At 33.9% G+C, this 12,810-nt stretch overlaps 1 pseudogene; it reads right to left on the minus strand.

The window, feature by feature from the left end:
- Window positions 1-7,964: 7,964 nt before the first annotated feature.
- LOC130815050 (uncharacterized) lies at window positions 7,965-12,109 on the minus strand (annotated as a pseudogene).
- Window positions 12,110-12,810: the final 701 nt, after the last annotated feature.

The raw sequence follows: 12,810 nt of genomic DNA on the forward strand, positions 1-12,810 counted from the left end.
TGTTCTACACCTAATTAACATGAACGTCTATTTGCATGCATGGGATTCATCGCTGACATAGAAACATAAACTCTTATGCAAGATCGAATACATGTTGCGGCTTAGATAACGGATGTGATAAATGTGTCATTCAGGGTCTCCCAAACATTGTCCGCGTACATGAGTTGGTATCGCACTACAACAATCTTTAGTGACATATATTTAGTGACATTTATTTTTTTGTTACTAAATGCTCAAAAAACAAATAAGGAAATCAATAAATTCCACCTTTTAGAAAACTATGGCCTTAAAAAATTAAAAAATAAATTGTACACTTATTTTTTAATAATTCAAATATTTTCTTAAATAAAAACAAAAAACAAATTCCAGATTTAAGATTTTTTGTAATAAATATTTTCATAAAATCATTTTTTCAATTGTTTGGATCTAAATTAGGATTTTTGACCCTATATATTTACTCAAGATTTAGAATATTTTATTAATCAAATTAACCAAAAAATCAATTAGTGGAAAAAAGTAATTTTTTTTTACCCTAGTTAATAATCAAGTTAATCTAAATTAGAAATTTCTGATTACATATCAAATTTTTTAAGTTGAAACGTTATTTTTTCTATTATTTATAAAGGGCTTCACTTTGATCAAAATTACAAAAATAAATAGGGCCTCCGCAATCTTTACTCCGCCCCTGTTTCACATGCAAACAAAAACCGCTCGTTAAATATAAAATAAAATCATTATATTTTAAAATTTTACGAAATAATACCTATGCAACCAGTCACACAAACTTCTCACAACCGCCCAGTAATTTATATTTTCCATTACTTGCATAAATTTCATATGTCTTGAAATAATCGTCCATGAGTTGCTCACTATGCATGTAATTGTTAGCTTCGACAATTTACTGAATTTGTCAAAATGCTTTGACCCAAGTTTCAAGAAAGTGGGAGTAACATGCCTTTTAAACCTATTGTTTGCACCGTTGCCTTATTTGTTAATCAATTGCACCGTTACAGCCTTCAAATGAGTTGACCGTTTTTACTCTTTAATGGAATTGATTTCCTCGTAATAAATGGAAATTATTAGTGTTGTTTCGGGAGGATTTTCAAAACTTTTCTTTCCTATAAAAGGGCCATGTTGTAGCTTGTAAAGAAACACAACGCACGAAAAAAATTATCTTCTCTTTTTATTCTCTCTTTAGCTGTTAAGCATTATTCCATATGTTTTTGGTGTTATCCACCTAGTAGTATTATGCAAACTACTAGTACATTAACTACTAGTACTTTACGGAATGTTGTTTTATCCTGGGGACATTCGGTCGTGAAGATCTGCAAGTATAAATTTTGGGCGGTATCGCAAATGTTCTAAAGAGAGCGACATAGTCCGCGACTCAGCTAAATTCGGTAACATTGTTCTTCTTATTTTGTAGTGATATTTACAACAATGTTATAACAATTATTTTCTGTCTTTTTTGAGAACATGGCTATCGAAGATATGACTATGTCCAACGACCTTAACAAACCCTTCTGTTTAGAGGGTACTCATTTTAAAAGATGGAAACAACAGATGATGTTTTTCTTGACCGTTAAAAAAGTATTTTTTGTCTAGGTTAATGTTAGACCTACTTACCCGAAAATGCAATGGACGCACAAAAAGATAAACTAACTAAGGAAATAAATACTTGGAATGAACTGATTTTATGTGTAAAAATTATATTCTTAATGGTCTTTTGTGATAATCTGTATGATTATTATAACATGAAAAATTCGGCCAAAGATTTATGGGATGCTCTACAAAAGAAATATGATATTGAGGAGGCCAGTGCTAAACAATATGCTATGAGTAGATATTTAAGGTACCAAATAGTAGATGATAAATCTGTTGAAATGCAATCGCACGAAATTCTAAAAAATTGGTCATGAAATTATTTCTGAAGGTAAGAACCTAGATGAACAATTTCAAATAGCTGTTATAATCGATAAGTTATCGCCATCCTAGAAAGACTTTAAAAATAGTTTAAGACACAAGACTAAGGAATTTTCCTTAGAAAAAGTTTTATTACTTGTCTCCATATTGAAAAGGAAGCCCGTAAGCAAGATCAAAAAGTGGAAGTGTTCCTAGTGTCGCCTATTAAAAATAAAACCAGAGTTGCCCTCAAACTCAATGCAAAGAATTTCAAGCCAAAAGAACCAGAAGTAAAGATTCAACCACCAAAATCAAAATCACAATGGTCAACAACGGTCTCAACCACCTAAGAATGACTCTGGTCAATTTCTTTGTTATGTATGTGGAAAATTAGGTTACATGGCACGAAAGTGTAGGAATATGCCTAATCTTAGGCTCGTGCAGGCTAGCATGATTGAAGAGCCGCTTGTGATTATGATTTCTGAGATCAACCTTATTGGTGGATCAGAAGGATGGTGGGTAGATAGTAGTGCTTCGCACCATGTCTGCTATGATTGAAATATGTTTAAAACATATACAGATACTTCTAATGATAAGAAAGTGTTGTTGAAGGATTCTCACACCATTAAGGTTGCTGGCATTGGTGAGATGGAATTAAAGTTTACTTTTGAAAGAACTGTTATTCTCAAGGAGGTGATGCACACACCAAAAATGAGGAAGAATTTTGTGTTTGGTTATCTTCTTAATAAGGCTGGCTTTACTCGGAGTATATGTTCAAATTTGTTTACTTTGACAAAGAATGGAATTTTTGTAGGCAAAGGATATCCACCGATGGAATGTTTAAATTGAATGTTGAAATCAATAAAATTTCTCCTTTTGCTTATATGTTGTGCACTTTTAATAATTGGCATGCTAGACTTTGTCATATGAATAAAAAGACTTATTAAAAATATGAGCAATCTAGGTTTGATACCTAAATTGTCTTTAAATGACTTCGAAAAATGTGAATTTTGTAGCCAAGGAAAAATCACAAAGTCTCCACAAAAGCTGGTTGACAGAGTGTCGGAACCTCTTGATTTTATTCATTCTGATATATGTGAGCTTGATGGAACGTTAACTAGGAATGGACATCCATATTTTATCACCTTTATTGATGATTGTTCTGATTTCACTTGTGTGTATCTTATGAAAAATAAAAGTGAGTCATTTAATATGTTTAAGTTATTCGTAACCGATTTTGAGAACCAGATTAGTAGAAAAATAAAGAGGTTATGAAGTGATAGAGGAACAGAATATGATACTAAGGCCTTCATTGAGTTTTAAGAATCTCATGGTATTATACATGAAAGGTCTACACCTTACTCTCCTAAAATGAATGGTAAAGCCAAAAGGAAAAAAAAGATCATGACTGAGTTGGTTGTAATTGTATCTTTGAACTCTGGTGCAACCACTCATTGGTGGGGTAAAATTTTGTTAACCGTCTGTTATGTTTTGACTCGTGTGCCTAAGAATAAGTGCAAAAGTTCTCCTTATTCAAAATTGCATAGAAGACAACCCAATATATCTTATTTTCGAACTTAGGAATGTTTAGCCTATGTGAGGATACCCGATCCTAAACGGGTTAAGCTTGGGAGTAGAGCATATGAATGTATGTTTGTGGGATATGCAATTAATAGCAAAGCATACAGATTCTTTGATTTGAATGTGCGTGTAATCATTGAGTCTAATGATGCTGATTTTTATGAGGATAAATTTCCTTTTAAACATAAATTTAGTGGGGGTTCATCATCTTCTGTTATTTCTCAAATTAGAGTACGTTTTGAGGACTTGGCGAGTGATGCAAAACCTAGGAGAAGCAAAAGGGCTATAGTAGCCAAAAACTTTGGTCCAGATTTCCGTGTGTAGACATTAAAGGAAGATCCTTCAAATCTCCAAGAAGCCTTAACTTCAGTAGATGCTGATTTACAAGAAGCAGTTAATGACGAGATGGATTCTCTTGAATCAAATCGTATTTGGCATCTAGTGGATCTTCCACCGGGATGCAAGGCGATTGGGTGTAAATGGGTTTTATGGCATGAGAAATTTGATAATTTGATCATTTCACATGGGTTCAGAGTGAATGAAAGTGATAAATGCATTTATGTTAAGCTTAAAGATAACATTTGCACTATTGTTTATTTATACGTGGATGATTTCTTAATCTTTGGTTCAAATATTCATGTTGTGAATAGTGTGAAGCAGTTGCTTAATGCTGAATTTGACATGAAAGACCTTGGAGAAGCGAATGTGATCCTTGGAATTAAGATTACTAGGACAAAAAGTGGAATTTCTTTGGATCAATGTCATTACCTTGAAAAAATCCTTAAGAAATATGGATACTATGAATATAAACCTACATGTACAATTTTTGATCCTAGCGCAAAGTTGTTCCAAAACACTAGTGATGGTGTAAGACAGTCTGACTATGCGAGCATTATTGGCAGCCTTAGGTACGCCACTGTTTTACTAGACCCGATGTGAGAGATTATATCAAGATCGGAGCTGTTAGAGTGGATCATGTACACAATAATGATAATTTAACAAATCCTTTGACGAAAGGATTAGCTAGAGAGAAAGTCCATAATTCATCTAGAATAATGGGGCTATCGCCTATGATTTGAGCAACACATGATGGTAACGCAACTGATAGACTGGAGATCCCAAGAAATAGGTTCAGTGGGTAACAAGTCATGGAGTGATGTGTAGACTATGTTTAATTTTCAAAACATAGATTCCTGAAGCGATCAAGGTTTAGTTAATAGGAACTCTTAATGAGATTTATACTCTATTTTGAGTACCCAGCTACAAGAGTACTCTTGATAAATTTCACCTATGTGAATGTGGGTGTTAGGCCGCTTCCTATGAAATGTAGGGCAACATTTCTAGAGCACTCACTATACTGGAATAGACGTGCATGGCCGTAATAGCACAGGTCTATGACAACACCAAGAATAGGTTGTGTGTAGTACATTGTCATAAATAGAGTTCAAAACTAAGAGTTACCCTAGTATATTCTGGATTATACTCACTACACAAATGTTCAAGTCGAAAGACACTCTTGTTTATGCTCAATCTATATAATTATGGATATTGCTCAATAGATATTTTGAAAAATTCAAGTGGGGGATTGTTAATACATTTACTGAATTTGTCAAAATGCTTTGACCCATGTTTCAAGAAAGTGGGAGTAATATGCTTTTTAATGGAATTTTGTAATAGCTTTGTAATTTACTGTGTAAGTTACTGATTTCTTTGATAATCTATTGCACCGTTGCTTTATTTATTAATCAATTTTACCGTTACAGCCTTCAAATGAGTTGATCGGTTTTACTCTTTAATGGAATGATTTCCTCATGATAAATTGAAATTATTAGTGCTGTTTTGGGAGCATTTTCAGAACTTTTCTTTCCTATATAAAGGGCCATGTTGCAGCTTGTAAACAAGCACAACGCACAGAAAAAATTATCTTCTCTTTTCATTCCATCTTTAGCTGTTAAGCATTATTCCATATATTTTTGGTGTTATCGACCTAGTAGTATTACGCAAACTACTAGTACTTTACAGAAGACTGTTTTATCCTAAGGACATTCGATTGTGAAGATCTGCTAGCACAAATTTTGGGCAGTACCGCAAATGTTCTAAAAAGAGTGACATAGTCTGCAACTCAACTAAATTCAACGACATTGTTCTTGTTATTTTGTAGTGATATTAATACTTGGGCATTTAGCTCCTTCATTGCTGATGCTACTTAGAATTTGCATGAGTTATTAAAAATTCTATTTAGCTAAGAGCATCTTTAATGGTGACCTTAAAAAAAAGGTCATCACACTTTTTCATAATTTTTCTCTTTCTTAAAAGTTCATCATTCAACCTAATCTTATTAACAATTACCATTTTTAAAAGATCATCATCTTATTTCTCTTACTTTTTATCTATTCAATTATACTTTCCCTCTATTAATTTATATAATATTTATTTTTCATTTTTTTAATAGTAACATTCTCATGTACAAATTTAATATAATTTTTTATTTAATTATAATAAATTTAATTTAAGATAATTTTTTATTTGAATCCATGTTTTTTTTGAGATATTTAAGATGTTTTTTTGTGTTTTTTTAACCAAAAAGGTAGGAAAATAGGAAAGAAGATAGGTAAATATGAATTTATGTCAAAAAAATCAAAATTGGTCTTATTTTATAGATCTCAAAAAAATATGACCATTGGTATAATTTTTTTTTAACAAAAACATTTAATCAATTATGAAAATAGCCATTAAAATAAATAAATGACAATTTTTTATCATCCAATGAGAAGGAGACATGTGGAACAGTGGGTAAGGCTGTGTCAGGGGAAGAATTTGTTGATTTTATTCTCCAATCAATGCTTGACATGTGGCAAAATGGGTGAAAAAATTAGAATGACCGTTCAATGTAACGGGTCACATGATGACCAAAATTGCCAACCTTTTTCCTAACCCACCCAATATTGGATCAACATTAATAATACTTTTGTGCTAGTTTGGTCATGTGATCTAAAATTATATCATCAAAATAAATACTCTAAATCTAGTAGTTTTAATAGTTTAACTTACATACATTAAGTTAGGAACACATAATGTCTCAAAGTCTTAAAACAAAACAAATTAACAAAGTCTTTTAAAATTTAACAAAAACTAAATGTTAATTAAAGAAACAACTTAGATAATTATTTATTTTATGATGAGCAATCAATCTGAAATTAGTTTAAAATATAAGGAGAACTACACCCAGATGTTGAATAAGTTAATCATTTTAAATAATGATGTTAGGTTAACTGAATATACAGCATGCCCCTTCTTCAAAAATTTGTCCTCGAATTTGATTGTTGATTAAATATTTCGAGATAAACACTCCATATATATCCTGCTTTCTTCAAAATTAAAGCTTTTGCATATTCATTAGGGATTGAAGGTCCTAAATGGATTTATTGTTCCACATCTTGAATTTTTATAGGTTTGAGCACATGCTCCTTCTCTTTGGTATTTAGCTTTGAAGTTTCATCACTTAACCCACTATTTGTTTTTTGTTCATGTGCTCATCAATTCTTTCTTCTACACATATCCATCATGGTCTCAATAATTTGAGTACACTTGGCAAAACTAAAGTGATACACATAAAGAGTATATGGAATATGAATTCACACAAGAGCAATGTTTCTTGCTAACCCACAATGTTTTCTTTTAAAACAAATATCCTCCTACTTCTTAATTTTAGAAAGTTTTATATTAAATATTACCTTTTCTGAAAACTCCTATCACATAACACACGAGTGGTTGCTCTGCATTTAAACCGTCCAACTTGAATTCAATGCATTTCATCTTCATCAATCTCCCCAAATATTTAATCTTGGTCATTTTTGCAACAACATCTTTACTAACAGTTATCCAAGATTATCTCACTTGCTCTTCAGTCTCTCCTACTAATTGCACCGTAAGTATTCCATTTTGCGAGGGAAGTTATGCTAGTAATTTTTTTTATAATTTGCATTCACTAACTTTCATTCTAATGCTTCACTTCGAGTAAGAGTAAAAGGGGAGAATAAATTGAGAAGCGAAAATTGTGGATGATCCATTTGAGGGCAGAAAAGTATTAATCAAATGATCTTTAAATACTTGTAAACACAAACATTACCAGACACCAGTTAGAGAGATGAGCTCTAGAGGCATGATACCATACCAGCATGCATCAACAAATTTAAACAGCATGCAATCTTAGATTCTTAGTACCTTACAAATTTTTGTGCATAGTAATAAACATTCACAAGACCCCTAAATTATCATGGGCTTACTTGGTCTAAACTTTACATTAACATGCTAGACTGATAAATGGATGAATGTAAATATGAATGTAAATAAATGATCAAAATAGCACCATAAAATGAGCCAACAAGTTCAGAAGATCCCAACTGTTGGTTGAACCCTTTGTACAGATCGGAGTGATTTCCATCATTGAATTGTAAGCAAGGCTACCATGTATCGCCTAATTATATTTCTTGACTGCAATTTTGCTGACTCTTTGCCCATTTTACTACTGATCTTGCCAAAGCATCCGTCGGATCAATGCATTTCTTAATAAGAGGATCATCATGAGGTAACAGACATTGCAATTCATGTGAAGCAAGGATCACAATATTCACAGCTTTCACTAGGAGGGCTTGGATCGCGATTCGTAAAAGGTTGCGTGCTCCCTTTATGTCTTTTTGCTTCACCGAACTTATGGCTGGGATTATGATGTGCTCCATGGTAGATTTATCAGGTAACACTACCTCAAATCCCTGCACATTAACTATCCACACTACAATTAGGAAGGATGTCCGCGACAAGAATATACATATCTTGTAAGACATTAGCTGAAGCATTTGATTTAGAATGTTGAGTGATGAAAATTAGTGTTAGAGTATATAACATATCACGGAGTTTCAACCATCAGTTTAAGCTTTTGATTGAGTTGGTTCCTTGACATGGTATCAGAAACCAACATGACAAGAGGTCACGGATTCGAATCTCAACGACCCTTCATTTAAAGTGGAATATTCAATGCATGTGTGCATCCACATTTCTAGCCCAATAGACTTTTGTGTGACAATCAGAAGACTACTAAAGAGAATTACTTGATCCTGCAGCTTTTCCTGATAGAATCCTGCCATTAGAGTATCTTCAGTTGCAATAACTCCAATTTTTACAGCACATCCAACTTCTAGATGCCTAAATCTTGCTTCCCTTAGTTCCATAGCAACACACTCAGCTATATGTAGAAAAGGCTGCTTACACCCTACCGATATCTTACCATACCAAGCATGAGAAACATGGCACGGCATGACTATGCATCGCGCTCCCGCTTCTTCAAGGAACACCCTCTTACGTCTCAGATTCTCGACTATGCCCATATGGTCTAATCTTGAAGAAATCCTGTCATTGTTCGTTTTTTAGCTAAAGACCGACATTGTTGGATCGCTGCAGACAATGAAAGGGATGGTTCCTTGTTTATCCTTTGAGCTCCATAACACAAGTTTCTCGAGAAAGATCAATGTGGAAAGAACCGACACACCTCCAATGATGCCTACAGTATTCTCTTGGCCTATAACAAGCAGTTGGACTCAAGGAGATGCAACTTTTACGAGGTGTTCTGGAAAAGTTTTCAAGTCATGATCGGTTTTCACAGGAAGTGAAGATGATTGCAGGGAAGAGGAAGACGCAGAAGGAAGCGATCTTATTGTATTTGTAGGCTTTTTGGTATGGTTATTTAAATCATTCACAACTTTCAAGGGATAAGTTGATGCAGAAAAGGATATTGACATGCCTACTGAATTGATTCACTTCCACAACATCATATATTCATTTTGATGCTCAAAAGGTACAAAGATTCACTTATTTTTTAGAAGGAGAATCTTAATAGAAAACCCCAGAAAACTGAACATAGAAAAGTACAACAACAACTGAAACTAATAACTATGAATATAGAAATGTAGACTAAGAAGTAAGCTTATAGTACCCCAAAGTTTTGGGTGTCTGATTGGGATTGGAATATTGTATAGGAATCTAAATTATTGCCACTATGACAAGGTCCTACCAGCTATAACCTTGGCCTTTTTGTTGGAAATACTTCACAAAAGATCCTACATCACTAAAATATTGCATTGTGGACTTGCATATAATATTTAGTGAGTAATCTTCCTAATACCATATGGTTTTGGAAAAGAGTAAACTCGTCAAGTGTTGTATGCAAGTCAACGGTAATTACTCATGGGCTTGTGGGTCCAAGCCTACAGGTGCCCCATGGGTGTGATCACATAAGTGGGCCCATGGGATGATTATGTGACGAATTGTCACCGCCTGTTTCATGTCTAGAGTCTAAACTTACTGACCTTTTTGGGTTCTTATATAATTAATATTACAAGTAATTTAAAACAGTTAACAAAAAAATCGGAGAACAATAATTCACTTGTTTTACACTCAATCTGGCTAAGGTCCCCCCTAGTTATGGCCATTTCACAAAAATAGGGAGGGGGACCAAGGGAGAGTACTTGTGTAATTTTCATTTCCACAATATTTTTATTTTATTGATAATAAGAATAAGGTTGTGTATATATGGCCTTCTCCAACCTTATTTAGGTGTGAGTGTCACTTAATAATATTCCATAATTGAATTTTGTAGTAATTTTCTTTATAATATCCTTCATTTGCCTGAAAACAGGAATATACACAAAAAAATATCTGCAGTTCTCCTTTAAAAGGAATCTAGATAGAGCATGACTCAAAGCATGTTGGTAGGTACGTAGCTAACTTTCAATATGGGAATTTTGGTTGATATGCCTAAATTTAGACATCTGGAAACTGAACTGTGGTCATATTATTCTTTGATTTGCAACACTTAAAAATTAACGGCAGAAATAAGATGAGACAACAGCTGACTTGAAATGTATTCAAATAGTGACAAATTCGAGCACTATGCCCAACTTGCACCCTTAATAAGTACTTGATGTAATGATTATATAATTCTATTAGCAGATATTCGCTCCGTCTCTTTCAAATAACACTATTTAACTCAAAAAAACTCTTATAATTTTTTAGTTAAATAATGTTATTTAAGAGTAAACAAACTGGCTAACTTTACAATGCTGATTGAACCCTTGAGTACGGTTTATCAGATGATGAGCATTCAATAAAGAATAAAATACTTGATAGTAAAATAATCACCTTTTATTTGTGTCATTTTTGGACAACAGTCTACCTAGTGCTCCTGTGATGGGTAACACTAAGGACATGTTTGGATTTGTTGTAAATATTTAAGAGAGGAAATGAAGTCAAACTAATAAAATAAAAGCAAATAAAATGAATTTGAAGTAGTTGAGATAGTTGTGAAGGAGGTAAAATAAGCATGAAATAAAAATAATGAAAGAAAAAGAAGATGATTTCCTCTATTATGGAGGTAATGCATTCCCCCACCTTCCCATAGGATAAATATTTATCCCATAAAATTGAGAGCTCCCTTCATTTTTCATTACTTTGCAACAATCAAATTTCACTAATTTCTCATTTATCAACTTCGTTTTCTTATTTTGACTTTTTTTACCCCTTAAATATTTACATCCAATCCAAGCATGCTCTAAAGCAGATGAACCATACCTTTGAATAGAATTTAAATGGTTATTACATAATGGAGCTTAAATTTAATTCATCTCCTTAAATATTTAGTAGCATCATTCTTGATTTTCCATAACTAGACGCGCTCAGGCACTTACCTGACTTGACTTGTGCAGACAGTGGAAGCAAGGCAAAAACGGTAAGAGAAATAATAAAGATTCAAACAAATAATTAAGAACACACTAACATTTAACGTGGTTCACTATCACGATGGATATGTCCACAAGCACCAAGAACTTTAATTCCACTTTTTAAACGGATATTATCAGATGAATCTAAGAATATCTCTCAACGTTGGCTCACTTTGTTATTCAGTTGCTCTTTATAACTCTAATTGTAATTAGAGAGGGGTTTATATATGAGCCCTCTTAAAAAAAGAAATTAGGTTTCATTGACATGAAAAAAGGGTTCAGAAAACTAAGTAACCTTCGACACGTAGATAAGCCAACTTAGCATTTCCCTTGGTTTATGAAACATCGACTCGGCGTTCTCTTCCGAAAACTGCACTTCAAGGTCAGCACTGAAAGCCGAATCGACTTTTTCTTAAAGCCCCGAACGCCAAGTCGGCATTTTATTCTGGACAAAAACCCCTACATCAGACTCCACCGCTGACTCGTCTTCAAGTCACACTCACCAAATGTCGACTCGACGTTCGCTTCTAAAAACTGCACTTCAAGGACCGCAATGAAAGCTGACTCTACTTTTCCTAAATCCCTAAAACGCCGACATAGTGTTTACTTCTGGAAAAAAATCCCTAACCTTAGAGTCCATCACCAACTGGTCTTCAAGTCAAACCCACCAAACACCGACTTGGCATCGGTTACAGCAAACTGCCTTAATTCTTCTTCCTATGTTGTCTTATACTCAGTTCAAGTCACCAAAATATCAATAATCTCCACCTTGATGAGAACTCGTATTCATCAACGTACCCATTAAATTCCATAGTGAAAAAACCATCTGCAGCCTCTACTGATGCAAAGTTCATGCATAAACCAATTATCTTATCAAGTCTCTAACTAAGACTCATCACTTACTTATCACCAAGTAAACCACTCATAATGCTCCACGTACATCACGAGCGCATGGGATAAGCTCCAGCTTGAGACTAACAACATGCCCGGTTCACTAGAGAGTACGAATTAATGATTTGAGGGAATTGTGTTCATAGTTGTGATGCCCACAATCGTCCTCTCTCCATTGTTTTCAAACTTACACCCTGTTGGAGTTGGTTTGACTTCGGTGCACCATGAGAGAAGTTTGGTGATGCATGGGAGCACTCGAAGATGTGTGGATAATGAGGTAATGTTAAGCAAAGGTGAATTATCAGCCTCTGTGTGATGCTATTTACATTGGTTAAACAAGGGAGATGAAGGAAGGGGCATGGCTCATTCAAGGCAGCAACATCGAAGGGATCATAGAGTTGAGGAAAGCACTGCTCTAACAAGCAGGTATACTGCTCGGACGAGCGGGTTCCAACAAGGAAGCCTTTACTTGCTGCAACGTGCTATTTTGGCGGCTAGTTCCTTCAAATCTGTGTTGTGGGCTTTTATCATATTATTAGCTTATTATTGCTAGTATAAATATAAAACCTCTACAACAGTACCTAGTTTGATTCTAACCCTAAACCAAACACATAGCCTTTTCTTTATGTTCTCTTCTTCTCTAAATGTCATATCTCCATTTTAA

Source organism: Amaranthus tricolor, chromosome 6 (genome assembly GCF_026212465.1).
Source record: "Amaranthus tricolor cultivar Red isolate AtriRed21 chromosome 6, ASM2621246v1, whole genome shotgun sequence".
Classification (NCBI taxonomy): domain Eukaryota; kingdom Viridiplantae; phylum Streptophyta; class Magnoliopsida; order Caryophyllales; family Amaranthaceae; genus Amaranthus; species Amaranthus tricolor.